Consider the following 27,709-nt stretch of genomic DNA (forward strand, 5'->3'; position numbering starts at 1 on the left):
TTATAATGCAGGTGATGCAGGTGTGAAAATAGTCTCAATTTACTGTTCACATAACTCATCCACAATCTTATTCCCAGATGGAAATGAACTGAAATTCTGTTAGTGTGAGCATGAGAGGACATTTCTGCACCATAGTTAAGTAGTTGGTTCAGATTTTGTGCCACCTTCTATGCCATGTTTTTTCCTTTTCTGCTGAAAAAAACCGATCTTTGAAAGAAACAAATCTCTCAAGCCTACAGGGCTAGCAACACCATCTACTATAAATCAAGTTTTTCCACCAAGAGCTAACTACTGAAAAAAATGCAAATTGCTACTCCCAACAACAACAACAACAACAAAAGCACTTATAATATGCAGCATTCTGTATAGGAAATGTCATAAAATACAATATTGAATAAATTAGTCTGATAGTTCCCCACTTAATCAGTTACTCATGAAATTAGAATTCTTAGCAGAAGCCTTACCCAGGAAATACGGCGGTTCTAGTATAGTATACAAATTGAGAAATCTCCAGAGTTTTTGATACACATTCAACACCAATTCATACGAAACTGAAAGGTCATAAGCTGGTTCTAGTATAGTATACAAATTGAGAAATCTCCAGAGTTTTTGATACACCTGTAACGTCATAAGTGACCAGTTTCTCATGAGCATAGTGAAGTACACAAGATAGACTCATTTTCATCAAGTACAGAAGTGAGTTTACCTCCAAAATAATTTAGATTTACTAATTCCATGTGGTTTTGTTCCAAGTTTGGATATTATATATCTGGTATTTTGAAGTAAATTCCTTACAATTTAAGTCAACTTTATTTTTATTTTTTATACTTAACTTTATATAACATTTATGAAGACTTGAAGAACTAGCTATTTCAACGAATAAAATGCTTCATAATCAAGACATTCTGTTTTGAATTTAACAGTAATTAGGGCTCTTTTTTTGCACAGTTTCCTATATAACTAACTATAACTAACCTTTGTTGTCAGTAATAAGGTTACCTGTATAAAGAGCAATATTGTTTCATTTGATACAAATAATCATGAAATAATTATAATCATAATGACTCATGAAAATTTGTTATTCTCTGTCTAAAGGTAAGGGAAAGTTCTGTAATTTCAGATGAACTTCTGAACTAATAAATAAAACATGAAGGAGTTGTCTCCCAAAAATATATGAAAAGACAAAAAGGTAGAATAGTACATAAATCATATGTTTCTGATTAAATAATTGAAAATAACTGAGATGATGCTTGAAAGCCATAAAATAAGAAGGTAAAAAATTCAAGGTGTCCATGACAGTAGTAAATCTAACAAATGAGATATAAGAATTTAGCAGAAAGATCCACAGAATTTGAGTAACTCTGTTTAATTTTATTCTCAGTAGTTTCCTCTATGATAGCTTTTTATACAGTGCTTTGTAATATAATGACTGCTGTTGATAAAGTAACCAACTTGCATAATTAAAGAAGTATACAGAGCATGAAATTTTTAATATGTTCCATAAACAAACATATCTGGTGACAGTGACAAGTAGTCATTGACTTATGCAGATTTGAATCATTCTCTGCTGAGAAGGAAGTTGTTCCAAGGATCCCAAGAGAAAGAAGTACCAAAGCAGACATCAGAAATAATTATTTTTATTTAAATTCCTAGAATTTTCAAGGTGTAGCTTAGAAAGCTTCCTTGAACTGAAGCAATCAAATTAATCTGTGTTTTAGAAGTATTAAGCCTTCAATAAAACACAGAAATCTTTGCAATCGTAACAGACTGGGAACCTGAAAGTTCTAAATTTGTTACTCTTCAGTTTTTACTGTTACTTTAGCATTATGAAGATAGTTAATACAATGAGTGTAAGATTAGATGTTTTGCTGTTTTGCCTATTTATGTGAGGGATCCAGAGAAGATCCTTGATCCCACATTTTTTTGTTGGTATTCAGTCATAATATGAGTTTAATGGTTGGACTCAATGATCTTAGAGGATTTTTGACAAAAAATACTGAGACCATTTTTTCTGTTAAACTTGTTTTATTTTTCACTTATTTGTAAGATTAAGATCTCTAAAGAATACAAGTGAATGTTCTTGGTCTACATGCCCATTTTTGCTACCTAAATTTTTGAGAAATATTTGCAAAGAAAAAATACTCAAATTCTCTCTATGCAAATGTATTAAGGGTTCCCATAACCCCTTCTCTGAGAAGTCGTGAACATTTCACTCTGTCATCACCCAATCAATTCTTATTCCTTTCAATTTATGTACTTTAACATTGCAACTACAGTTTCATATCACAGAAATAAAAAATATTTCAGTGTACAAATAATCGCCTCCCTTGGTTACCTGGTTTAAAGAAACAATTTGATTTTAAAAAATTCATTAAAATGCTGTACAAAAGCATGCAACTTATGTGTTCTCAGTTATCCTCTTGAGGATATTCACTGCGTATAAAACAAGCTTAAAAAAACTAAACACAGAATTATGTAATTTTAAGAATATCCATCTTTTTCTGAAGTGAAGGAGTTCTTCAGATTAAATGTATTTGTATATTCTTACTCTTTATTTGTTTTCTTTTTATACACCTACAAATCATTGATGCACAAGCATCTGAGGGACCAGTCACTCTTACTTTCAGGTTTATGTTGGACAAATGTCAGTGGGTGACAACCTAAGTTTTCCTGGTGCCATAATCTAATTGAGCAGTACTGTAAATTGCTGAAATTCCAATAGCTTTTGTGGTAAGCACTTTATCATTCTGACACTCTTTTTCTCCAACACATGGGGACCAGTAGTGGTATGTCTAAACCTATTTTTCACTGTAAGCCACTAAACTACTGACCAGTAAAAACCTGACCCAAACATTTAATATCCAATAAGAATTAATGAAGCAGGTGAGTCATACATTAACTACATTGCTTGTTGGGACAGCCATTTTAGCAGTTGCAGAGTTCACATAAAATCATCCAAACAGCAATGTCTTCCCAATGAAAATATTTTGTTGAGACTTTTTAACGGGAAAATCTGTAGTGTATATCTTCATGTTAATATATCTACATATTGATATATATCCTGCTCAAAAAGGGCATCTACTGAAACTCTGGAATTAGTATGGCTCTGAATATATATATCTTCTTGATGAAGTCATAAGATATGTTAAGAGAAATGAAGTAATCAATGTTTAATATAAGAATGCCTGTGTAATTTTCAGGGTCATGGCTATAGGCCAGATAAACTGGGGGGGAAAGAAACACAAGGAAAACTAGGAAATTTCAGCCTGCCTGTAGCTACTAATATTGTCTAATGCAATTCAGTAAGGGCATTGTCTTATTTAAAATAACAAGAGACCAGTTTAGCGAGCTATATTGGCTTGGTGCATGGAATCTTCCTTTAAAAAATCTAACTGTAGTGATTGGGAAAACATAGCTATTATAATAATGCAGAAATAATCCATCAGTTGAATTGAACTTCAACTTGTGTAACGTATATATCACGTAATCATTGTGTACATAAACTTGCCAACGAGCAAGTGCAAACAAAGAGGTTGAAACACCAACAAAAACTCATGTAAAGACTAATGATTAAAACTCCACCTATCTGCAGCCTAGAACTTTATTAGTTAATGATTACTCAGTTCCATTCTACCTATGCACCTCAAGTACCCTATAGAAGAGTATTAAAGTACCTCTATATTGTGCATTTAAAATACTTAAAATAAACTAGAAATCATTTAACAAAGTTTTAAAATTAGCTAAGCTTTAAGAATTCAATTAATTAAAATTTCAATTTTTCCCTCTTCTCAGTACCCAGAAGTGTTGTATTGTTAGTTCTCCATATTTTTAAAACTGGATATACATTAGCAAGCAGTATAATGCAACAACTTCTTTTAGTCTCAGGTGAGAAGGGTACTTTGGTGCATGGACTGTAGAATGGTTGGGCAGAAGCAAGATAATTGACAATCAAACTATCATGACCACAGCTTGTCACGGTGATTACTCTAAGCTGCTTCAGAGACAGAATGCTGCATTGTCATAAAACTTTCACTTGACCAGATTTTTGTGTCTACATCAAAATGAAGCTGTGAAAACACCAGAGAAAACATCACTTTTTTAGAGAATGATCTCAATAGTTCATGATAAATTATTTGTTTAATATCTTCTATGAAACTGCTTTAATACCCTAGAAATTTTTTTGCACAAAGATACCATCAGCATATATGAGTTTACAGAATGGAAAGTTTCTACATTCAACACAATAAACAACAACAAAAAGGGATAAATATATTAGTGGGTTTGGATCTCTCAAACTTACAGGACAATGTATGTTGTGATTTAAACCTTAATTAATAAGCTAATTAAGAAGCATAATAAACACACTAGGAAAACAAGGGCTCAATCCCCTTTTCTCCCAGACCAGCCTATCACATTAATTCAGTTATTGTCCATTTAAGTAATAAGATTTCATTATTTATAACCTGCAATTTAACATCATGCACCTATGAACAAAAGAAGAGATTTTTTTTTTGTTAGCTGATGTTGAGGATGCTCCTTCTTCTTCCTCCATCTCATTGTGGGTGTCCCCTGTATCTCATTTGGAAGTAAGAAAGACTCAATGATCCAGCCGCCATTAGATCTACTTCTAAAGATTTTTTGTGTAAACCAGTTTTACACCCTGCATCTTGAAGTTTTGATCTAGACCATTTCCATAACTTAGTGAATTCTGAGGAAACGAGGTGGGGGGGTGGGGAGGTGGGGAAAGATAGTGGCTGCAGGAGACATCAATTTGCATGTGACCATGAATGCATAACAGCTCTTCAGCTCTTCCTGGCCACCTTTCCTACCTACCTGCTGCTCTTGATTTGACCTAGTGCTGCAGCTTCCAGCACGCATCAGGCCTTTGCATAAACTGGGTTAGCCAAAGTCTAAGCAGGAGATGAGTGAACAGTCACCTTGGTGCAATAAAATACTCAAAGAAATACTTTAATAGATGTAAAACTATTCCTTTAACCTTTTAACTATACATGAAATGCAGTTCAAGGTGAAAAGGATATAAGACATTAAGCAGCACAGATATCCATTCTCCTTACAGCTATCAGTAAGATATATAAATTTCCTTTGGCAGTAGCCTGGTAGCAGTTAAGGACACCAAGTATTTTTATGCCCATTGTTCTGCATAATTCTCTGTCCATTTTGTAACAGTATTCAATTTACAACACGTCTATTAAAAATCAAAGATCACAGTAAACAACTTTGATACTGTCTTACTGCATAATACAGTAGTCAGACATCTGTGATCTGAAAAACTACCTCAACATATACCACATAGATTTTTTTAAATAAAACTTTCTATAGTTTCATTATTTAAATAAATATGCCAGCCTCCAGGTACCTAGATAGCAGAAAAAAATTATATGAGCTGGAGGCAATCTAAAGAAGAGCAAGGGAAAAAAAATATTGGATGGAAAAATTGTTTTATGCAAAAATATTTAAATTTTTGTATACAATTCCTCTGTTTGACTCTTTCTTTCATCTAATTATTTCACTAATCTAATACAAATTATTTCACTAATCTAATTTGTAACATGTCATCTCAAACACCTGTATCAACACAACTGACAGGATAGTCAATTGCTTTGGAAAGCAGATAGGAAACAGAGAGACTGTAAGACTCTTAAACTAGTTGCAATATAGAATTTTACCTATAGTGTAAATCAATCAAATATATCTCATGAATCACAGAATCACAGAATTGCTAGGGATGGAAGGGTCCTCTGGAGACGACATAGCCCAATCCTGCCAGGTTCATCTAGAGCCAGGTTACACAGGAGCTTGTCCAGTTTTGAACATCTGGCAGCATATACTTCAGTAAAAAACAATTGTGAAGGTCCCACTTAAGTGATTCTAAAACAATCTACAGAAAAGCCTGAGTCCTATCAAGGCTCCACATAGCCCTGAAGCAGAATGTGAAAGATAAACTTGTTGAGAACACTTATCTGCAAATGAATGGATCATAGCTGGGTTCTGGTGTAAGAGAATTGATGTTGCAGCAGGAGACTGCACATAGTTGAAGCCTTAGAGACAATGCTGTAGCTTGAGGAGACAACTGAATGCACAGAGGTGGGAAAAAAACATGGTGTGGTATCAGTGTGGGACTGGTCACAGACCCTCAGCTCAGATGATAAAAGTACTCTGCAAGAAGATGCAGAGGAGTTTCAGTGGAGAGCAATATTTTCAGTAGCGCTGTGTCTAAGCTAGGGTCATGGGATTGATGTCATAGTAGGTGGGAAAATGACAGAGGTTGTAAAATAAGACAGCAATCAACATGTTTATGCTCATCATTATAGGTGGAGGAAACATTTCTGCCTCTATTATTGCTAGTGTCATCAGTGGGGCTTAAATGAATTCAACGGATGCTCACTCACATGGTGTTCCTAGACAGGAAGCCTACATTAAGGGGGATAAAATTGCTCCAAATACCTGTCTTTTTTATACAACAGACATGCTTCTTAGAAATTTAGTATCTTTCTATATATATTTTATGAAAATATTAAAAATTTTTTTAGTTTAGAAACTAACTCTCAAAATGCATAATTCAATTCTCTGTTATGAATTGAGGTCATTCTTTACTTTTACTTTATGATTACTGCTTTAATTTTTCTCTTCCCTTTCTGCAACACATATCTTTATTTTCAGTGCTTTAGCGGTGAAAATGAAACTTCCAAAAGAAAGTTATATTTTCCCTATTCTAAGGCTTGTTTTCAGAAGGATGTTAAGAATGTTGTTCTCATGGGAAAATACACTTTTATCATTGCGTAAGTGATGCCTTTGAAAATTCAGAGATTATTCTACAAGTTTTAACATATGCAGAAGTTGCAGATCATACTGCTTCAGACAGAAAAAATGTTGATGGTAGATTTTTTTTAACTCTCAGTTCCCAAGGGGCTTTTTAAAATGTATCTGCCAAATCTTAAAAGATTTTGCTTTAGGAAATTAGAACAACCCTGCATTTGATTTTAAATACCATTATTTCAAATGAGTCCCAAGAAAGGTAAGGCTGCAAAGAATGAATAGAGAAAAATCTTTTCCTTTTTCTTAAGAAAATATTACATTTGCAGTAAAATAATAAAAGCTATAAAGAAATGCAAACCTTATGAAATCCATTTTATACTATGCCTCTGGGCTGTCACTCTCTTCCAAATTGCAGAGGACCAGACCAACAGAAAATCAAGGTTGCTGAGCTAGAATATATATTCTGTCAAACATCTTTAGTAGAATTTGTGAAAGAGAATTTTGTTATAAGGAGAATAAAGTTACACTTGTGTTACTTACAATTATTTGCTTATTTTTACAAGAATATAATTTTAAAATACATTTCAAACAAAATATAGAACTTGAGAATGAAATTAATAGCAAATTTGTGACTGTTTTCTACTTTTTCCTAATGTGAACATTGTGCTAATCCAAAGGCTATACAATATAATTGTTGTAACTAATGAAAAAGGAATTTCTAATATTTTTTATTACAGAATATTTCCAAATGACTGTCAGAAAAGTTTTTTTCTGCCCATATGCATTCACCTCCACGGTCACATATCATGGTGTCTTTTGTCTGTTTCCAGTTGATGAAAAATTAAACAACTGATTAATGGCATAAGTTAAATATAATTAAAATAAATAATTTTTAAATTTTAATTTTAATGTTATAGTTTGGTGACTTCTGCACATTGTGCAGAGAGTTTTGCTAAGGTTCTTCCAGAATTTGGGAAATATCAGGTTCTTCATGTGATGTCACATGTCAGGGTATTCAGAGTTTTTTATTCTGCAGGTTTGTTTCTCCAAACTACAAAACAACATTTATTTTCACTTTTTATGCATGCCTTTTTAAATTTGCACTCTGTAGTAACCTTAACTGTGCATACCAACCTAGTTTTTTTAAGTCAGGCAGCATTATGTTCCATTCTATCTGATATAACAAAACTGGGAACACCAAAATGTTCTTTAACACTAGAGAATGCTCAGTAGAGATGAAGTCTTAGATGAATTTACCTGCTACAACCTACTAGGTTTCTATCAGACACATGTAAATGGGAAAATCTTTAAAGATTTCCACCTTAGTGTTGTAACTCCTGTTGTTACTAAAAGTATAGTTTATAACCCTAACACAATGTTGGGGTTATAACCCATACACTGTATGTGTTTTGATAAATTTCAAATTCCAATTTTAACTATGGGGCTGCTACAATGTCTTGTTTGAACATTTCTAGCAAACAATTTTAATTTGAGATTGAAAAGGAAGAAAGGTTTTCATTAATTTATTTTCAGAAATGGTTGGAGTAGTCCTTTATGAAATTAAAAATAAACAACAATATTCAAGCAGCTGTATGAGAAAAAGCCGTGTAATGGAAATTGTGAGATGGCCAAACCCTTATTATGTAGCTCTGCTACTGATGTCAGGTTAAATCTAATTTCTTATATTTACATGGAGAAAAATATTAATCTCACAGGGATTTATAGAAAACTATTCCATCAATGTGAGAAAGTGACAGGGCTACAGGTTTGACAGAAGTAGAATTGCATGTACAACAAAAGAGGTTCAAAAGGCCTTGAAGACTGATTGTAGAAAAAACCATTAAACCTTAAAAAATCAACTTGCTAAGACAAATGCTGTTCTATGTTGTTATTTCACATAATTTTCTACGTTAAAACCTTCATACATTTTCAAGGAGAATTTTTGCTAATGATTGTTCTAATCCAGTCCCAGTACATTTACAGAGTGGGAACAAAAAAAGAAAGTTATCCTCTATTCCCTGTCTATCAATGACTTCAGAAATCAGAATCTGCCAGCTAGGCACTTAACCAATTACTGTTCCAGAAAGCCACATTTACTTAATTCTTTTTATAAGCTAAGATAGTTTAACTAGGCAATAATCCAACTTTCATGGTAGCATGAGATGAATCGAAGAACACAATGTCATTATATCAATTATGGACATGTGATACTGCCCTTCTGAGAGTGACATGTGCAGAGACATTGGGTTCTAGCAGTAACCATGCACCTCAGAGCAATTGGTCCTTATGAATATGGATGACGGTTGTTAGACAAAAAGAATCTATGTATGGCTCTAGTCAAGGCTGGATTTTTTTAAGACACTATGGTTGAATGAGCAGGAACATCAAAAGATTAAGAGAATGCAGTGTATCACCTGTTGCAGTTCCTCATCCCCAGAATCTTTTATTTATGTTTGCAAAGCTGCTACATGTGCATCTTCAGAAATATTTTTAATTATTCAGGGCGTAAACTTTCTTCAAACCAGTTTTCTTTGGATCACCTCCTAGATCATGACACCTGCAAATGTCAGAATTTTACAAAGAATAGCTAGGTTTACGAAATTATTTTCACTGAAGATCAAAAGTGATTGAAAATAACTTTATGCAAGTACTAGGCATCATAGTTTGTACAAGGATTTTTATATCCCTATTCCTTCTTATTTTATCCTACCTATATTGCCCTGTTATTGTAATTTAAGCAAGAGAAATCAGGCTCACTCTGTGTTTATATAGTGCCATTTAAAATAAGTACTAAATCTGTTGCATGAATTTTTAACTGTAGTCCAATCTAATAATAATTATTAATGTTTAGTGAACACTCTAAGGACCAAGATCTCTTTCCTACATTCAAAAATCTCAAGTTTCTAATTATCCGTATTTCATAATTCTCCAGCTGATTGCCTGAATTGACACTTGTTTCTCCTGAAAAAGGATTACTCCAAAAAGCAGAGGTCAGCTAGGAGTAATGGGATGAATGTTGAAGTTTCTGGACTAACTCACAGATCTCTACATAAAATTTGTCATGAATACAGCCAAATGGTTTATTATTGCTAAAAGGGAGAAAAGAAAGATTGGTATATTTATTTATAAGAATCATTAAAGGCAAATCCTCCAAAATCAAGAACCTCTGCCAGATTCCATTCCAGGAAAGACCTTTTGAAAAAGGGGACAAAAATATTAATTTACGCAACTGACATTCCCTGCATGACTTTTCCCTCAAGTTTGTGCTTAGAGTTAAGGGAGATATCATGAAGGAAATTGTGTCCAAAACTTCTTACATAGGAAAAACATGGCAGCTGGTTCAAAATTGCTTTACTCTCACACATCAGCCAAGAAGATTGTTTTTTCAGAATACCCAACAACAGCATACCTCAATATCATAATCAGCTCTTATGGTTTGATGTAGATGACACTGTGCTGCTTTCAAAAACCCTATTTTTTTATTTAGTTTCAGGGGAAGGCAGGAAGGAGTTAAGTTATCTTCTGTGTTCTGTGAGTGTAAAAACTAAACCCAAACAAAACCAAAAAACCCCAAAAAACACCAACTAACAAAAACAAACAAACCCTAAACAAAGAAACAAAACCTCCCAAGAAAACAAAACAAACAAAAAAAAAGTCAAAAAAACCCCAAAATAAAACAAAACTAAAACAACCACAACAACAAAACCCCCAACAAACAAACACCCAAAAAATATTTACGTTGAATATCCATGATCAAGGTAAACTATTTGGATAGGCATCTTCTCTGACTAACTTCGTCTGACCAAGGCTTGTGACCGTAGACCTATTGTGAAGTGATGGGGTGGGAATTCAATTAATATTAGTTGTTCTGACGAATGAAAACCTGCTCCTTTTGAACTTGCTGGAAACACATATTTATCCAAGAGGTTAAGTCTTTATGGCACCACTTTGTCATTCATTTGAACTTATAATTTAAACACTGAAATCATATCCTGATAGTGTTAAAACTGTCATGCTAGGCATGGCAGCTAGCATCCAGTATTCAAATCATCTGTGAATTTTCAGTAAGAAAAGTTCAAGCTCCGTCAGTTTGTGGTTTACATGTTTAATGGTGTTGCTTGAAACTGAAGTGTCTGCCTACTAGATTCTTCTTATTAAAAAAAAATAGAAAACAGAAAAAAGAGAAGAAAGTCTTTATAATAAGAGAGGGGAGAGTTAAATCTTTCATTTTCACTGAAGACAAAACTGAAGTTTTGTCTTGGTATCTGGTAACAACCCAGTCTGTTATCTGACCCAGTGCAGAGAAAGGACATCAGGGTGCATCTGGATGGGATCTGCTTCACATGCTGTGTCTCTTCTCTTTATTGCTAGTTGTTCAGGCATGAAGAAAAAACACTTCCAAAGAGCACATTCACACATTGATGGAACATAAACTTTATCACGCTGTTTAGCAGTATGAACATTCAGGATGCAAGTCAACCTTAGGGCACCTAGTCTTTAATGCTTCTTTTTTTACTTTTTGCAAGAACATGTCTTGATGCTGAACTTCACACAATATTAAAGGACAAGCCAGTAGCTAAGCCTGACATATTTTTTCATTCACATAAAATGAAAGTTAGGCATGGTTTATTTTGTTTTACACATGAATAGAAAATACAGTTTAGAATTTAAAGGAATGAATTAACAATTTGTTTCCTGTTGGTTAAGAATGTCTGCCTTCTAGGAGTCAAAAGCTCAAGTTCATTTTTCATCCTATTCACCAAAAAAACTTAAATGACCAAACATAATGCAGTCAGTGGGAATTTAGGTTTGTCCAAAGTATCTCTATTCTATTAATGTGCAAGATGTTTGACACCTGGACTACATCACTTTTTGCTCAGCTGTTTCTGGATTTTTTTCTTTCAGTCTGGGGAAAAAAAAAGACAAGGCCAATACACCACTCATGCCTCACTTAACTCAAGAGCCTTAACTCAAAAGCCAAGGGTAGTTCATGTAGTATTGGAACTGCATGAACATCCAAGGGTCTTTAAAGGAAGGGTACAAGTCCTTGTTGTAAAATATATTTCTATTATTGATCCTAGAGAATATGAAACATTTGACAAAGAAATTAAACTAGTTTTATGAGGAGTGAGCAGTCCATGAGAGCCCAAAATTATTTTAAAAATAAATTTATTAAGAACTTAACTAGGTACTGTTTAATTTAGCTTGGCATTATAATTTAAAGTGAATGCATAAATGACTTCACATAGGCTGTTGCCAGCTGAACAAGTAGTAAAATATATGTGTTCCTCACACTTTTGGGACATGCTCCAAGCCTCATCACTGCTTCCCTTGGAGCTAAATTCTAGCACACAAAATATCTGATGAGAGTTGTCACTCTAATAAAGATACATTAGTTATAATGCAGATTACATCCAACGGGGGAAATTGCAAGTGGTGTCTCACTGTCATTTTTCAGAGGAAAGCTGGAACAGATATGGGCAATATTTGAAAAACAGAGCTCTTTAGATCCCCACTAGTAACATCAAAACATTTGTACAAATATAATCCTATAACCTTTTGAGCAGCTGCCAGAGGTTAGATGACTGGAAACTATCCAGCAATTACGGAGTATTTTTAAGAACTACCAGTATATCTGGTCAAAATTTGGTATAGGAAGGTGAAGAAAGACAGGTGGAGAAATAGTAGCAAAAACATATTTCTGGCTAAACTAGAAGAGGATATAAGGAACTCACATCTCTGTCACAGAGACCAGTTTTTCCAAAAGATTTATTTGACTGTTATCATAGAGATTTTGATATGCACTTAAATGTCATTTGCATGTACATCAAGATCTTTTCACATTAAGAACTGAGAAGGAAACAGGAACAAAAAATAATTCAGATCTGTGAGTTATAAATTAGAAGCATGATGGTAAGAAAGCTAATATAAATCTAAGCAATTTAAAAGAGTGCAAGCAGAATAAAGCACTTATCTCAAGGGAAACGTTCATGATCACAGCATGAAAAACATACATAGGGTTGTTCTCAAAGACAGTGCTGGTAAAAATTATAAAGTAATTGCAGGAGAAGAATTTAATCCCTTGCAATACTTTGGTCATAGAATATCAAAGGTCACTGACAGAAAAAGCAGTACCATGGTGTTAATAACTGCCTAAGTAGAGAAAAATAGCCTAAAACCCTTGATTTGCATTTTTCTTTTACTCTGTTCACTGGAATATTACATTGCATTATTTGATCCTTCAAGAGCGTGACTTGTCGTCTCAGAAATTAAAATCTCAGGCTGAAACAGAATTAATATTTTGTTGACTAATTAATTAAAGATGAACTTCAGGAATCTACTCTTCTTGATTGAGGAAGTTCCTCAATTTCCTTACTTTTTGGAAACTGTTTATATTGGGATTATGCTATAAGGTTTTGATAGTGGGGAGGGCTGCAGCAGTGACCTCTGTGAGAAAGGGTAAAAATCACACTGTAGTACCTGTAAAAGAGACAAATGAGAAAAAAATGAAACAACCCCATGGACACCAAGGTCAGGGAGCCAGGAGGAGAAGGACATGCTTCAAGCACTGGAGCAGAGATTCCTTTGTAGCCTGTGGAGGTGACCATGGGCAGGTTGTCTGCCTGCAGCTCCAAGAGGACCATGTCAGAGAAGACATCTACACTGTAGCCCAGGGAGGAATCCATGCGGCAGCACATGGATGTGGCCTGAAGGAAGTTGCACACCATGGTGAGCCCACTCTGCATGGGGCTCCTGGAAGAAACTACAGACTCTGGAGAGAAGCCCACACAGAATCATCTTTTTTTACTGGAATTATAGTCCGTGGGGGACCCACTCTGGAGCAATCTGTTCCTAAATGATTGCCCATGAAAGGAACACACGATGGAGCTACACTTGGTGAACTGCAGTGCATGGGAAGGACGAGTTGCTGCAGTTCATAAATGACTGTATCCTGTTGGAGGAGGACCCATGCTAGAGCAGGAGGAAAGTGTGAAGAGGAAGGAGCAGCAGAATGTGGTATTATGAACTAACTGCAGCCACTATTCTTCATTTGCCTGCTCCACTGAAGGTAGGAATGAGGGAGTGAAGTTGAGCTTGGGAAGAAGTGGGTAGTAGGAAGGTGTCTTTAGTTTTTTTCTTATTTCTAACCATTCTAATGTATTGATAATTATTTTTTAAAAAAATTAACATTCTGCAAATCAAGTCCATTTTTCTTGTGACTGTAACTGGATAATGACCTCCCCATTTTTAGCTCGATGGATGAACCCTTCTGTTTTATTTTCTCTCTAAGAGGGAGAGAGAGCAGCTGGGTGGTGATCTAACCACCCAGCCTGGATTAAGTCACCAGACTGGTTGTTTTCAGTATTTTAGGGGATAAAATAGCAAAAGTTGAAGACTTGCTCAACTGATATAAATGAACATGAGAACAAATCATTGTGTACAGTGTTAATAAATGGACTAACAAATGGATTTAATGCCATCATACTGTATATCTGTATATTTATTTTACATATTTTATGTATTATTTATTTATAGATGTATCTATTCTCCTTTGTGATGATATGTTAGATGCTCATGAGCTGAAAATTAGAGAAGGAAATAGAAGAACAGAACATTTTAGGTTGCAAAAGACCTTGAAGGTCACCAAGTCCAACCATAAACATAGCACTGCCAAGCCCCATAAAACTATGTCCCTGATTGCCACACCCACATATCTTTTAAACACCTCCAGGGATTGTGACACCACCACCTCCCTGGGAAGTCTGTTCCTGTGCTTGAAAACCTTCTCAGTGAAGAAGATTCCTAAGATTCAATCTACACTGCCCCAGTACAACTTGAGGGCACTTCCTCTTATCCTATCCATCTTTTCATGGGAGAAGAGGCCCCACTTATCTATAATCTCTTTTCAGGCAATTGTAAAGACCCCTAAGGTCTTCTCTGAGCCTCCTTTTCTCCAGACTAAACACCCTCAGCTCCCTCAGCTGCTCCTTATATAACCTGTGCTCCAAACCCTTCCCCAGCTCTGTGCCCTTCTCTTGATCTTCTCCAGCACCTCAGTGTCTTTCTTGTATTGAGGGGCCCAGAACTGGACAGGATTTGAGGTATAACATCAACAGGGTGAAGTACAGAGGACAATCACTGCCCTATTCCTGCTGGCCACATGATTGCTGACACAGGTCAGCATGCCAATGGCTTTCTTCACCACCTGGGCAAACTCCTAGGTTTTGTTCAGCTGCTGTTGACCAGAACCCCCAGATCCTTTTGCACTGGCCATCTTTCCAGCCGCTCTGTCCCACCTCGTGGAGCTGTCTGGGGTTGTTGTGACACAGGGACAGGACCCAGAACTGAGCCTTGTCTAACCTTATGCTGTTGGCCCTGGCCCATTGATCCAGCCTGTCCAGATCCCTCTGCAGAACCTTCTTACCCCCCAGCAGATCAACACTCCCAACCTGGTGTCATCTGCAAAATAACTTGGTTCACTGGATCCCCCTTATCCAGATCATTGGTAGAAATATTACCAGATCATTGATAAGAATATTAAATAGGTCTGGCCCCAATTCTGAGCCATGGGGAACTGCACTTGTGACTTGTGATGGATGGATGTAACTCCATCCACCTATACTCTCTGGGCCTTGCCATCCAGACTGTTTTTTTGCCTGCTAAGTGTGCACCCACTCACACTATGAGAAAACAGGTTCTCCAGGAGTTAGTAGCCTGATATTCTGTAATAATGACATGAAGGCCATGTTCTTAAATTATATTTAGTTTTCTATTGTATAGATTGTATTTTACTCAAGCTAGCTCAAAAAGAGTTGCAACACAAACACATTTTTAATGTTAGGATCTGCTCAGTCTGACAAAGCACTGAACAAAGACAACTTGACACAAGAAAACAACCAAATTCTGGAGTTAATCTCAAGTAAAAGAGACATACTAAGTGATATTATAGGTATATAGGTATTTATAGCTCTTAAGGAATGATTTATAGACCACATTTCAGTGACAAGAAAACAACCTGGTTTAGCTAAATAAAATACTTTTCATACTAAAAGATAGAACTGTGTAAAGAATGCACTAAAAGAAAAGTTTTTTGTCAATGCCCAGTAAAAAATTTTCATGGTGGAATATAAGCCAGGAGTGTGTAAATGCACAATTATCATCCATGAGGGATTTTATGGACGCAAGGAATCTCAACCAGAAAAAAATATTGCAAACATAATTCCCCTTTCTTAATGATTTTGGAGTTCAAATTTCAAGAGGACATTCAGGCAAGAATTTCATAGGCTAAAGCAATCTTAAAATGTTGCTATAGACAATGAACATTTTTTCAACTTTATTCTGCATACTGTTGAGCAATTCAAGAAGTCAAAGACATGACTGAAATCTGAATTTGAATATTAGAACTTCCCCTGCCTACTCAGAGAGACATAGAAATAGTATTTGATTGCATTAAGTGCTGAAGCAGTGATAACAATGGCAAGAATAGACAAGAGACCATTTCTCTGTCAATGTTTCACCATTACTAATGGAATGAAATAGAAACAGGTGAAACACTGATGACAGCACAAGCAGAGAGAGGGAAGCCTGTCCTCATAACACCCTGCTGTGTGGTGGGAAGAGGTTTGACAGTGTGGTAACTCACTTGCCTGCATTTCAGGAGGGCGGATAAGGGCAACCAAACCCACCTTGATGTCCTTGTACTTGACATCTAAACATTCTGCTGTTAATATGCAAGTTGAATTTAAGTTCTTAAGAAGTTACAGTTAAGTGCAAATGAAGACTTCTTATCCTGCTCAGTAAATCTGTATCTACTGACACACAAGTTCCACATGAGATATTACCTTCTGTTGCCTGGAAAAAAAGAGTGTATGGAAATGCTTAGACAGGAGACTGAAACAGAAGAGACGAGTACAGCTCACTAGGAATAGGTGAGCTGGTCTAAGTTCAATGCCAAATTGGCACAAAAAGTGATGAAAAAAGATGACCAATAAAGGTGTGTTGAAACACAAGCCAGATGAGAACAGACACATAGGTGAAACTAAATCCAGCCATCAAATAGTAACCTTACCTTGGCACCCTAAAATATACTGAGCATGGACTAGAATAAGCATGCCATTAAACCCTTAATTATTATTGATTTTGTAGAAGAAAGATCCAAAGAAACAATGAAGATAAATTAAAAGTGAGACTGAAATTTTAATATTAAAATACTTGAAAAGACTTGGGACTCAGTAAGACACATTCACTTGTTAAATAGCTGCAGCAGGAGCCAAAGATAACCTTGGTCTGTAGCAACTCAGAAATATTGCACAGAAGGTACAGCCCTAGTTATTGTTGTAGTACATTTAGCAAGCACACAACCTGAAAAAGAAGGAATCCCACAGAAAAGAAGAATTTAGAGAAGTTTCCAGGAAATTAATCTCTTCACTTTTCTGGAAGATTAATTTTAGTTTTAGAAGTTTGTGTTTGTCTTGCATTGGTTTTCCTCATACAGTACACAAAACACTCTAGGAGGTAAAATATTGAACATACTGTTCAAAAGAGATGATGAAAAAATAAGGATTAATGGAAAATGGGATTATTTCATCTGAACTGTAAGAAGCACTGCTGTGCACTTCTGAAGTGTCCTAGTTATTTAGTATTTAATTAGTTGTCATATTGTAGGAGTTCTGATGGCATAAGAACTTTGATAAAAATTTTTTTATTAATTCTGTCAGTCTTTTTTGGTGGTGAAAGAATATTTAAACACAGTTTAGAGACAATTATTAAGATAGCTATAATTTAAACATTGTTATTGATTGTATCTGTGGATATTTAGGCAAATTTAATGTATTTATTATTTGTTTACCTTCCTAGCATTTATTAAAAAAGGGATCTGCATTATTTAGTTCATGTCAGGAAGGTAACTGATACACATAGAGCAAAAGGGAGGTTAAATAAAGGAGTGGAAGAAAGGAAGGCCATGGCTATTGCAGAAAGAACGCAGGAAGGTAGTGTATGTTCATACAGGTTGTTATTTTGCCCAAATATTAGGCTACCCTGTAACTGTTTACAAACAGCGACAGAAGAAACTTAGATTATACAGCTATCCTCATTCCACAGGCTTAGAAAAGGAAGGTGATGCTAACATACTAAATTTCAAGTTTTCCCTTCTTGAAGAATTGTGATTTGATCTAACTGTCCTGTATTTTCATTGTACATGACATAACATAGCCATCACTTAGAGTCAAAATCACAAGGTTTTAAAATGATCAGTTTCCTCAATATAGAATAGAAATTCTTGGCTTCTATTTTGCACAAACCTTACTTTTTCTCCTTAATCAGAAGATATACAAACCACTGTGAATATGTTTACATATGAATGACTGATACATATGAGTGACTGATTACATTATATCAGTATGAGACATTAATACTGTACACATGAACATTTAATTTGGATGACTGAGGCTATAACAGACATATACTTGGATAGGATAATAATGCTTCCTGAAATGCTTATTCTTGTCTTCCAAGGCATGTCTGTCGGTCTTTGATCAGCTCTATAAGAAATACATTGGCCTAGAAAGTACACAACCATAGAGCATGCAGCAATCTTTCTAGTAAAGCAAAGACATGCTGTGAGCTCATAAAAACATGCCAGAACCATTTAATTCATGTGACAAATCCAACTACTTATTTATGGCAGATGTGCCAGTGCCTGATATATAGCAAGAATTCATGTGAGTTCACAATTAAGACACATTTTGTCATATTTTTTCTTTTCTTTTTTTTAATATTAAAAAAGAGTACAACACACTGTATTAGGGCTGTTTTGATTCATAGATCTCTTACTAGTAAGGTTTTATCTAATTTATTATGTAGTCAACCTGTTAATTAATGCTGATATTGTCATTTAATCTGTTCCATTCAATACCAAATATTTGGGTATTTGTTCCATCTTATTCAAAGATCCTTGTTTCCATCAGCTTTTATCATATATATATATATATATATATACACACACACATATATATATACATATACATATGAATGTGTGTGTGTATGTATATGTTTGTTTTATTAAAAAGTTATAAAATAAAAAAAAATAAAGCTTGTTTCACATATCTGAGATATGGAGCTATTTCAGAGATGGAACGCAATTGTTGAATAAGACCAAATGGTAATTGCATTACAGGTAATTGGGAATTGGGAGTATACATTATCTGAAAATATTAATAACCAACTATTTATATGCAGCCTAACATGAAGAACTAGGAATTTATTTGTTCAGTCTCATTATAACATATTTTTATTGCATATGTGATGGAATATTTAGCAATTTTTCATGAGTTCATAAGGGTGACCACAATTTCTCATTAAATGAGATGGAATTGCAGCTGCGATATGCAGACGTTGCTTGAATATGGTGACAGCATATGAGCCCAGTATACTAGAAAAGACAATTGCTCTCCATGTAAGTTGCCACCTACCCTTTATGTTTTTCAACTACATTGCTCACAAAAACAATTTTATGAATTTCCTTTAAAAAATTATCTACTGTGCTCTACAGAAATAATGGTGTGCCTTTCTATTGCAAGTTCTTGGATCAAGAACACATACTCTCTGTTATGAACATTTTATATACTGTGGTATTTTTTAGCAATGGAAGCAAACAGGTCTTCAGGTTTCAATTTTTACCACTATGTGACTCAAAAAATAATAATAAAAAAGCAGTCCCTGATCTGAAGTATACTGACATTCTCTTTATAATATTTGAGATAATGACAAAAATGGATAAGTATTACCTTTCGTAGTCTAGCTCATCCTTGGAAATTTCCTCCATTATTACCATCCATGCTTAACCTTGATTAGTTTGTCAGGTCTAATAGAATCAGAGCACAAATGGCTGCTACTGCCTTTCAAGGCACGCTGCACCACATTTCTATATTACTTAACCAGTTTGGTTTTGAACTACTGACAGATTAGACACCGTTAAAGTGAAATAAATGGTCAGAGATCAAGGGTAGATAAACTTCAATACAGACTAGATTTGATGCTTAAAATCAACACAGTGAAATCCAGCTGTGAGGAAAAGGAAAATGAAGCATTAATTTAAACTGCAACATGGGAACAAATGCAATCCATATATTGTTAATACCTGCATAGAATAACTGCTATCAAAAAAATAAAAAGGATTTTTGAGCCAGAAGAAATGAATAATGTAGTTATTGTTGCAGTTGTCTGGCAATAACAAAAAATTTAGTAATAAGTCTATTAGTAAATTAGTAATAAGTCAAAGATGACACATGATATCTTTTCAATAGACACACACAACATGAGGAAAGAGAATGTGTAGCTGAAATATTTCTAAAATTTTGTAAGAACTTTCTTATTGAAATTGAAACAATTCTATATGATTTTTGCTCCTATCAAACCAGCATAAAACCACATTAATGAAAAGAGGGCATTAATTATGCAATTTCTATCATTACAACTTGATTAGCTTTAGTATCTCCTGTGTATTTAAATGCATAGTTCAGAGGCAGTATTGCTGTACCTAAATTGATTTCCCTCAGAGTAGTACATGATGTGGTATTTGATGCCCTTCAAAGGACACTATTAGCCAAGCTATAAAGTGTCTGATTTTATTAGCTTTGCTGGATTTTATCAGTTTGTAAATGTGTTATTTTCTCCATTTATTGTGCCTATGGGATCTAGAGATAGAGTGAGCTTCGGCTTAATATGTTGTTGGAAGGTAGCAGTGGTCTTACTTTAGCACTCTGCACTGTGATGCAATGACATTGAAGGCAGACTCATGAAAACACTAATGTCAGGGCCATTTATCAAAGCAATTCCTCACTGCTATAAAACTCTGCCATGACATTGAATTCAACAGTAGGTTTTTGTCTTAAATAGAGTGTTCCTGTGCTGTATAACTACTGAACCCAAATAACAGAATAAGATGTAGTTAATATTAAGAAGCTAAGTCATAGATGTTTGTCAAATGAGAGAAGGTAAGTTGTTAACATGGAATTCTAGGATGCAGGAACTTCAGGAAACATTTAGTTATCATCACCTTTATTTAAGATTTGGAGCATATTGCATACTGGAGATATACTGCAGCAGAATCTAGTTTTCCTTATAACCCTTATAAATAGCACAAGTATTTGGTGAGGTGATCAGCAGAAGTCATCTTTTTTGCAATATGCTGGTGTGAAGGGCCCACCTAGTGTAATTTAAAGTCATGCCTAGTGTTTTTCAAAGCCCTCTTAAAGTAGTTGTCAAATGAAAATATAGGTATGTACCACACCTTTCGTGCTGTTCCTATTCTCACATCAGTCTGTCTTCACACTCTGTTCTGATTTCTAGATAAATCATATTTACAACAATATATATTTTGGAAGATTTTCTTACCTGTCTGAGATTTTATCTGAAAACCAAGGCAGATACCACTTGAACAACACCTCCACAGAAATGGAAAGCCCAGAACTCTGAGCTATACCCACAAGTTTTGATTTGAAATTTTCTTCATAACAATAAAAAAAGAAATACAAAGGAAATTAGAACAAATATATGAGGAAGAAAATGCCTATAAGTTATTAGATGAAGTATATCCTGTAGAGTTTTAAAGGGTCTTCTGATGTACTTGCATATATATAAAACATTATATATTTTAATTCTTTGTTGAGCTCAGTAATTATAGCTATTAATTACAGTAATTTTTTTCATTTAAATAAATATTTCCTGTTGTTTTAGATACTTGCATTTACTCCTGCATTTAACTACAGAAATTACACTCAGAAATAGGAGTGTTTATGCAATAGTAAGACATATGCAAAAGATGAATTATGAGAGAGAATAATGTAATATTTTGAAGACAAAAGCCTTAGAATGGACATTTTAAACAGTAATGTCTCCATGAAAAAGGTCACATAACACATGAATGGATTTAGAAAAATTGCTAGAACAAGACAGAAACCATTAATACAAAAATTATTTAAGGTCAGGAAGATGATTCAATATACTGAGCTTTTATTATATTTATCAGTGTACAATGCAAAACATGTAAATTCATGGCTACAGATAGGAATTGTTAATGCTGCTGGTTTCTCATCCTAAAACCAGCATTTTTTTAAAGTAATATCAAATTTGTAGAAGCAAGAGAATATCTATTTACTATCCCTAAAGAAAGAGTTCTTCAAGCTTGTTACTATACTAGCATAATCTTAGCATTCATAAGGCTCTTTCACCAGTACAAAGGAGATGGATAGTATTAAGTGGCAAAACCACTCACTGTCAGAAATATAGGGATGAGATATACTCTTAGAATCTCTAGTCATTCTCAGGTCTTTATGTTCAGGCGTAAATATACTTAGGAGCTCTCTCAGTCTTCACTGGATCATTTTTTAAATGACAGACATAACTGGAAGGCAGTCTCTGTTTTACCTGTTTTTACACCAAAAAAACCACCAAAACCAAAAACACAGAGTAGCCTTCAATTTTTAAGGTATGATGTACTCTTCCAGCTTTGGCATCTGCTCTGAAATCTGTTTTGGATCTATGACCAAGTCCAAAAAAAAACAAAAGGTCAAAAAAATAATCTTGAAAATACTTTTTCATTTAATTAGCTATAGAATTACTATAAACTGACTCTACTAGGTTAAAGATGATAAGGATGTGTCTAATACTGTCTTGTGCAGGCAGCCCTGAAGTACAAGGTGCCAAACAATACAGGCTACATCTTGTATGTGTAATATTCAGATATTGAACTTTTCCAGTGAGGCTGCTCAGCTTTGGCCACAAGATGACTTATTACTAAATTCCTTTGCTTAAAAGTTTCAGCTTGGTCTTTTGCACTCTGTTGTTTTTTTTTTTGTGTAGCTTGCAAAGGAGTAGCATGTATAGTGTATGAGAAAATGAGGTTAAATTTTAATTGCTTTTTAATTTTCTAATGGAATATAATAGGAACTTAGCAAGAAGGGATAAAGATACAGTGGGGAAAAAAGTCCCAGAGACCATTGAACTACTAGAAATGCTGAAAAACAGAGTTTGTGGAAAGACAGACTGATTGCTAAGAGTAGAAGAGGATCTTTTTCTGAGACAGCCTTTTTCAGTAGCAACACTTATAATTTCCAGGACTTCCATTGTTTCTCTCTGTTCCTCCACCCAGTGGAAATAAGACTGGTGCTCCATATGCAGCCTCACCAATGCAGGAGAGGCTCAATCATCTCTGACCTGCTGTGAGCACAGGTAAACACATACATACTTTATTTGTGTATGGCACTGAAACATGACAAAAGAGATTGCAGTGCAGCTCTTTGTTCCTCACACAGAAGCCTGTAACAATGTCTCTGTTCTAGATCTCATTCCACTGTAAGAAAGGAGAATTTCATTGGTTATACAGCTTCTCTACAATCAAACTCCATAGGAGAAAATTAGAATTCTGAATTACCTGGTATTACTCTCAGGAAAAATATCATACTTCAAATCTGTTTTGTTTAGCTGATTTTTTTTTTCCATTGGTTATACAGCTTCTCTACAATCAAACTCCATAGGAGAAAATTAGAATTCTGAATTACCTGGTATTACTCTCAGGAAAAATATCATACTTCAAATCTGTTTTGTTTAGTTGATTTTTTTTTTTTTCCCAAATAAGAATGATTGACTACCATTTTTTTTCATAAACAGATTTTTTAGATGTTTGGGGAAAACAATGATTAGCCAACCAAATCAGTCAGCAGAATGTATTCTGGAATTACAAAATATTAATAAAATTTAGAGTTTATAACTGCACATGATAGTGTGTTACACAAGAACCTGAATTTGTAAATGTGTCATTAAAATAACTTGTAGCTAGATATATCAGAAATCAGTAATGTTACATATGTATAGAATTAATATTTTCTTGGTAGTTGAAGAAGGCTGTTTTTCTTGCCACATTTTTCAAAGCAGATTACCACAGTTGCTTCAGAGTAGCCTAGGATTTACAACTTCTAGCAGAATACAAGAAAAAACAATTATCCATGAGCAGTTCCTCTGAAGAAATTATTGTCGTTAGAAAATCCTAGTCCTAAAAATTTCTAAATTTCAATACATGTTGTATAAGTTTTTTTATATAATTTATGAGATCAATATGTTTTAAAGGAACTTTTTTGTAATTCATTTGTATGCATTTTTTTCATATAAATACATGCTAATTTAAATAAGTTTACAAAAGCAGAATTCTTTATTTTGTTTAAATAAAATTACATCTTTTTCCACCCACAAATGTTTCATTTGAGATGGAAAACAATGTCATTTTGATAGAAAATCCAGTAAGCATCCACTGTAGTCAAAAAACCTAAAGATAATGTTTTATATTTTTCATTAATTGTTTGTGTCTTAAATCTAGCTCCCACCTCTATTTTCACATTAAATATCACAAAAATCAATGTAACCAATGAGTTGAAATACCTTGTTAAAAAGTCAATGTAAAGTAATAGCAGAATGTATTAAGAAAAATGTAATCTTTAAGGGAGAAATGAAATGTCCACAAGAATTCCTCTGTAGAAACCTGCTGCCTATTAATTCTTTTTTTTTCGAAGAAAAGAGAAGAGAAGAGAAGAGAAGAGAAGAGAAGAGAAGAGAAGAGAAGAGAAGAGAAGAGGAGAAGAGAAGAGAGAAGAGAAGAGAAGAGAAGAGAAGAGAAGAGAAGAGAAGAGAAGAGAAGAGAAGAGAAGAGAAGAGAAGAGAAGAGAAGAGAAGAGAAGAGAAGAGAAGAGACCTCAGCACAGCCTTCCAGTGCACAAAGGGGCATACAGGAAGGCAGGAGAAGGACTTTTCAGCAAGAATAAGCAATAGTGGGAAAAGGGGGAATTACTTTAAGCTGAAGGAGGGTAAATTCACACTAGACATTAGGAGGTAAAAATTCTTTACAGTGATCCTGGGGAGATACTGGAACAGGTTTCCCAGAGAAGTGGACGGCCTTTCTAACAACTTTATGTTTGTAAGACTGTTACAAATAAATAAGCTGTCTTCTTTGTAAAGAAGTAAACAATATATTTTATCACCTCAGCACCTAAAACTTAAGATATACTGACAGTGTTATACTTTGGGGAGAGTAGGAAACCAACATTATTGGTATCTTATGCATGAGATGATTATGAAATCTTCTATCAATGCGTTAAATGGAATTAATAGTGTGGAATATCAGGAGCTTTTGTCATGTGTCTGTATAGGATTGGTCATCCACCCTGTAAAGGTTACTGTTTCCACACCATTCCAACCATGCAAGCTGCTTTTACAGAATCTTCAAGTTACCAAATGTTGACATTAGATGTTAATGTTTGCTGATAATTAGTTTTTGTCTCAGTCAGTAAATCATGTAGCTGCACTGCCAAGGGTCAGTCTTTACCCTGTAACAGGATCCCTAAACAACCCAAGGAATATGGCACTCCCAGGTAAACATTTATCCGTGGTAATTTGCAATTGTAATTTGGCATTGTACTTGGTTAATATATGATTGTAGATTTGTATACCTGATTGTGGGCAAAAAAAAGAAAAATAGTTAGGAAATTAAATTTCATTTCACCTAAGTGTCTGGGATTTTTTGGTTTTGGATGTCAAGGTATTGTGGTTGTGTTTAAATGCTATGTTTTGCTTCTTGTGCTTATAATAAAAAAATAAAATAAAGAAAAATAGTTAGGAAATTAAATTTCATTTCACCTAAGTGTCTGGGTTTTTTTGGTTTTGGATGTCAAGGTACTGTGGTTGTGTTTAAATGCTATGTTTTTCTTCTTGTGCTTATATTAAAAAAAAGAAAACTGAAACAATGGTTTGTTGATATTTCTCTTACCATAGTCTGTGGTGTTCTAATCTTCAGCATGTAAATGTGAATGTTTGAAGAGCTAATAAATACAAGCTACCATACTTGTATTGAGTAAAATGTAATTTGTGTAAAAGTAAAAATTTGTGGTGACAAAATTGTGGTTTAATTGTGACGATAGTATTTGTTTACCAAGCTATTAATTTTGAATTGCTCTTCTATTATTTGTGATTCTGAGGATAAAAGTTGCATGCTGGTAGATGTGATAAACCTACAGCAAAAGCATAGTCTAATTTAATTTATTTTTATTAAGAAAAAAAAGTTTTCTTATTAAGTTTTAATACTTTTCCTTTTGTTATATCTGTAGTTAAATCCTTTTGCTTGAGGTTATATTAGAAAGGATAATCCAGCAGACACACTACCAACGTACATTATTAAAGTTCTATGAAACTGAAATTGCCTAACAATGTCCTTGACCAAAGAAAAAGATAGGAAAGTTACTTATTACTGTATCCTTTATACAGCCATATTTGTATTTTCTCAAGATCTGTCTGCCTTTATGTGCTTCTATCAAACATGGTTCTTCTGTATTGCTTTTTAAAATCAATGTAAGAAAATCCATTTTAGAAGAGGAATAATGGTTCAAGCTGTCAAATTTCAAAATAAATTTTGTTGGTGGTTCTCAGAAACCGTTTGGAAGTTAATCATAAAAGCGGTCAGCTTGAGGTAGTTATTGCTCGAGATAAATAATGCTTGGCAGGTTTATTTTAGTTTTCTGCCTCCAGGCCTACCATTCTGCCACTGGCCGTTTGCCTTGATGTCTGTCATCTGGTTTTGATCTCTTCCCCATTAGTGTACAAAGTAGATCAAAACTAGGCAATAAGCCATTTGGACTCTGTAAGGTCAAACGTTTTCACTGCAAAGGATATGAAGGCAACTGCTTGCCAATAATTTTAACAAAATGTGAGAGAATTCAGAGCAAGTACATCTTCAACTGGATTTTAGCCATGAAAGCACATAAACTCCACTATAGTGTTGTAAAATTTGGAAACAGATACCTAACAGAAGGCTATCTCGAGATTATGAAGAGACAACTGTTTGGCTCATTATAAAGTCAGATGTATTCTATGGCCTTTCAGTGGACAGCAGAGACCCTGACATTATGCATGGTCCATTAGAAGTGAATTTGAGTCTGGCGATTACAGTTGCATAAACAAGATAGTTAATATATACACGAATCATCCTGAAAACACTGTGCCACCTCTTTAATACATAAAGTCTTAATTTAAAGTTAAAGTCCTATCTACTTCACTTTGTAATTAAAAAAATGATACTAGCTAAAAAAAAGCAAGAATAGGAATGGTGTGACATGAGGGAAAATCAGATGCCTGTTCAAGTCTCTTATATCTGATGATACCTGCACTGTTTAGCCCTTTCTCTATCTTGCCATAGTTACAATGAGAAACTGATAGCTCAGCAGAGTGCTATCATTATAGTCATCACATCACATTTAATGCATCATAGATAGTTACCGGTGATGCATCTTTTACAAAGTCTGGTATTCTATTTTTCCTATTCTAGTTTGCATTTTTCTGCAGCCTGCTATCCTGGACTATGGTGAAATATTAGCCACACTAGGATCAGTGGCAAAACTCTCACTGATATCAGTATGGCTGAAGTTTCAATCAGGATCTTTGCAATAATGTAAGTCTCTTTTAGCTAGTCAAATATTCCTGTCTTATGCTTGATGGAAGAACAATGTAAAATGTTTAGATGATGCTTCAATTGATTTGACTGATGGAGTGTTTGTTTTTAATAAGGAAGAGAAATTCAGCCACTGGACCTTATATACAGGCATAGATTTATTACTTTTGGTAGCAATTACTTGTTGCCTATCAGATCATGTCACATATGGTCAAAAGTGAAGGACTAATTTTTGCTTGTTGGTTGGACACATGGATAACTGAATATCTAAAGTAGTAATATATTCAGATTAATTGTCAGCCATAATTTTTCTAGCAACATGATATAATGTTGCTTCTTGTAGATTTGCAGGGTGGCATTGCCAGAGAGTAAATACTGTTGACTAGCTAAAATATTCCAGCGCTTCTATGTCAATGATTCATTCAAGATAATTTCTCATAT

Source organism: Passer montanus, unplaced genomic scaffold (genome assembly GCF_014805655.1).
Source record: "Passer montanus isolate IOZ18808 unplaced genomic scaffold, ASM1480565v1 scaffold18, whole genome shotgun sequence".
Taxonomy (NCBI): Eukaryota; Metazoa; Chordata; class Aves; order Passeriformes; family Passeridae; genus Passer; species Passer montanus.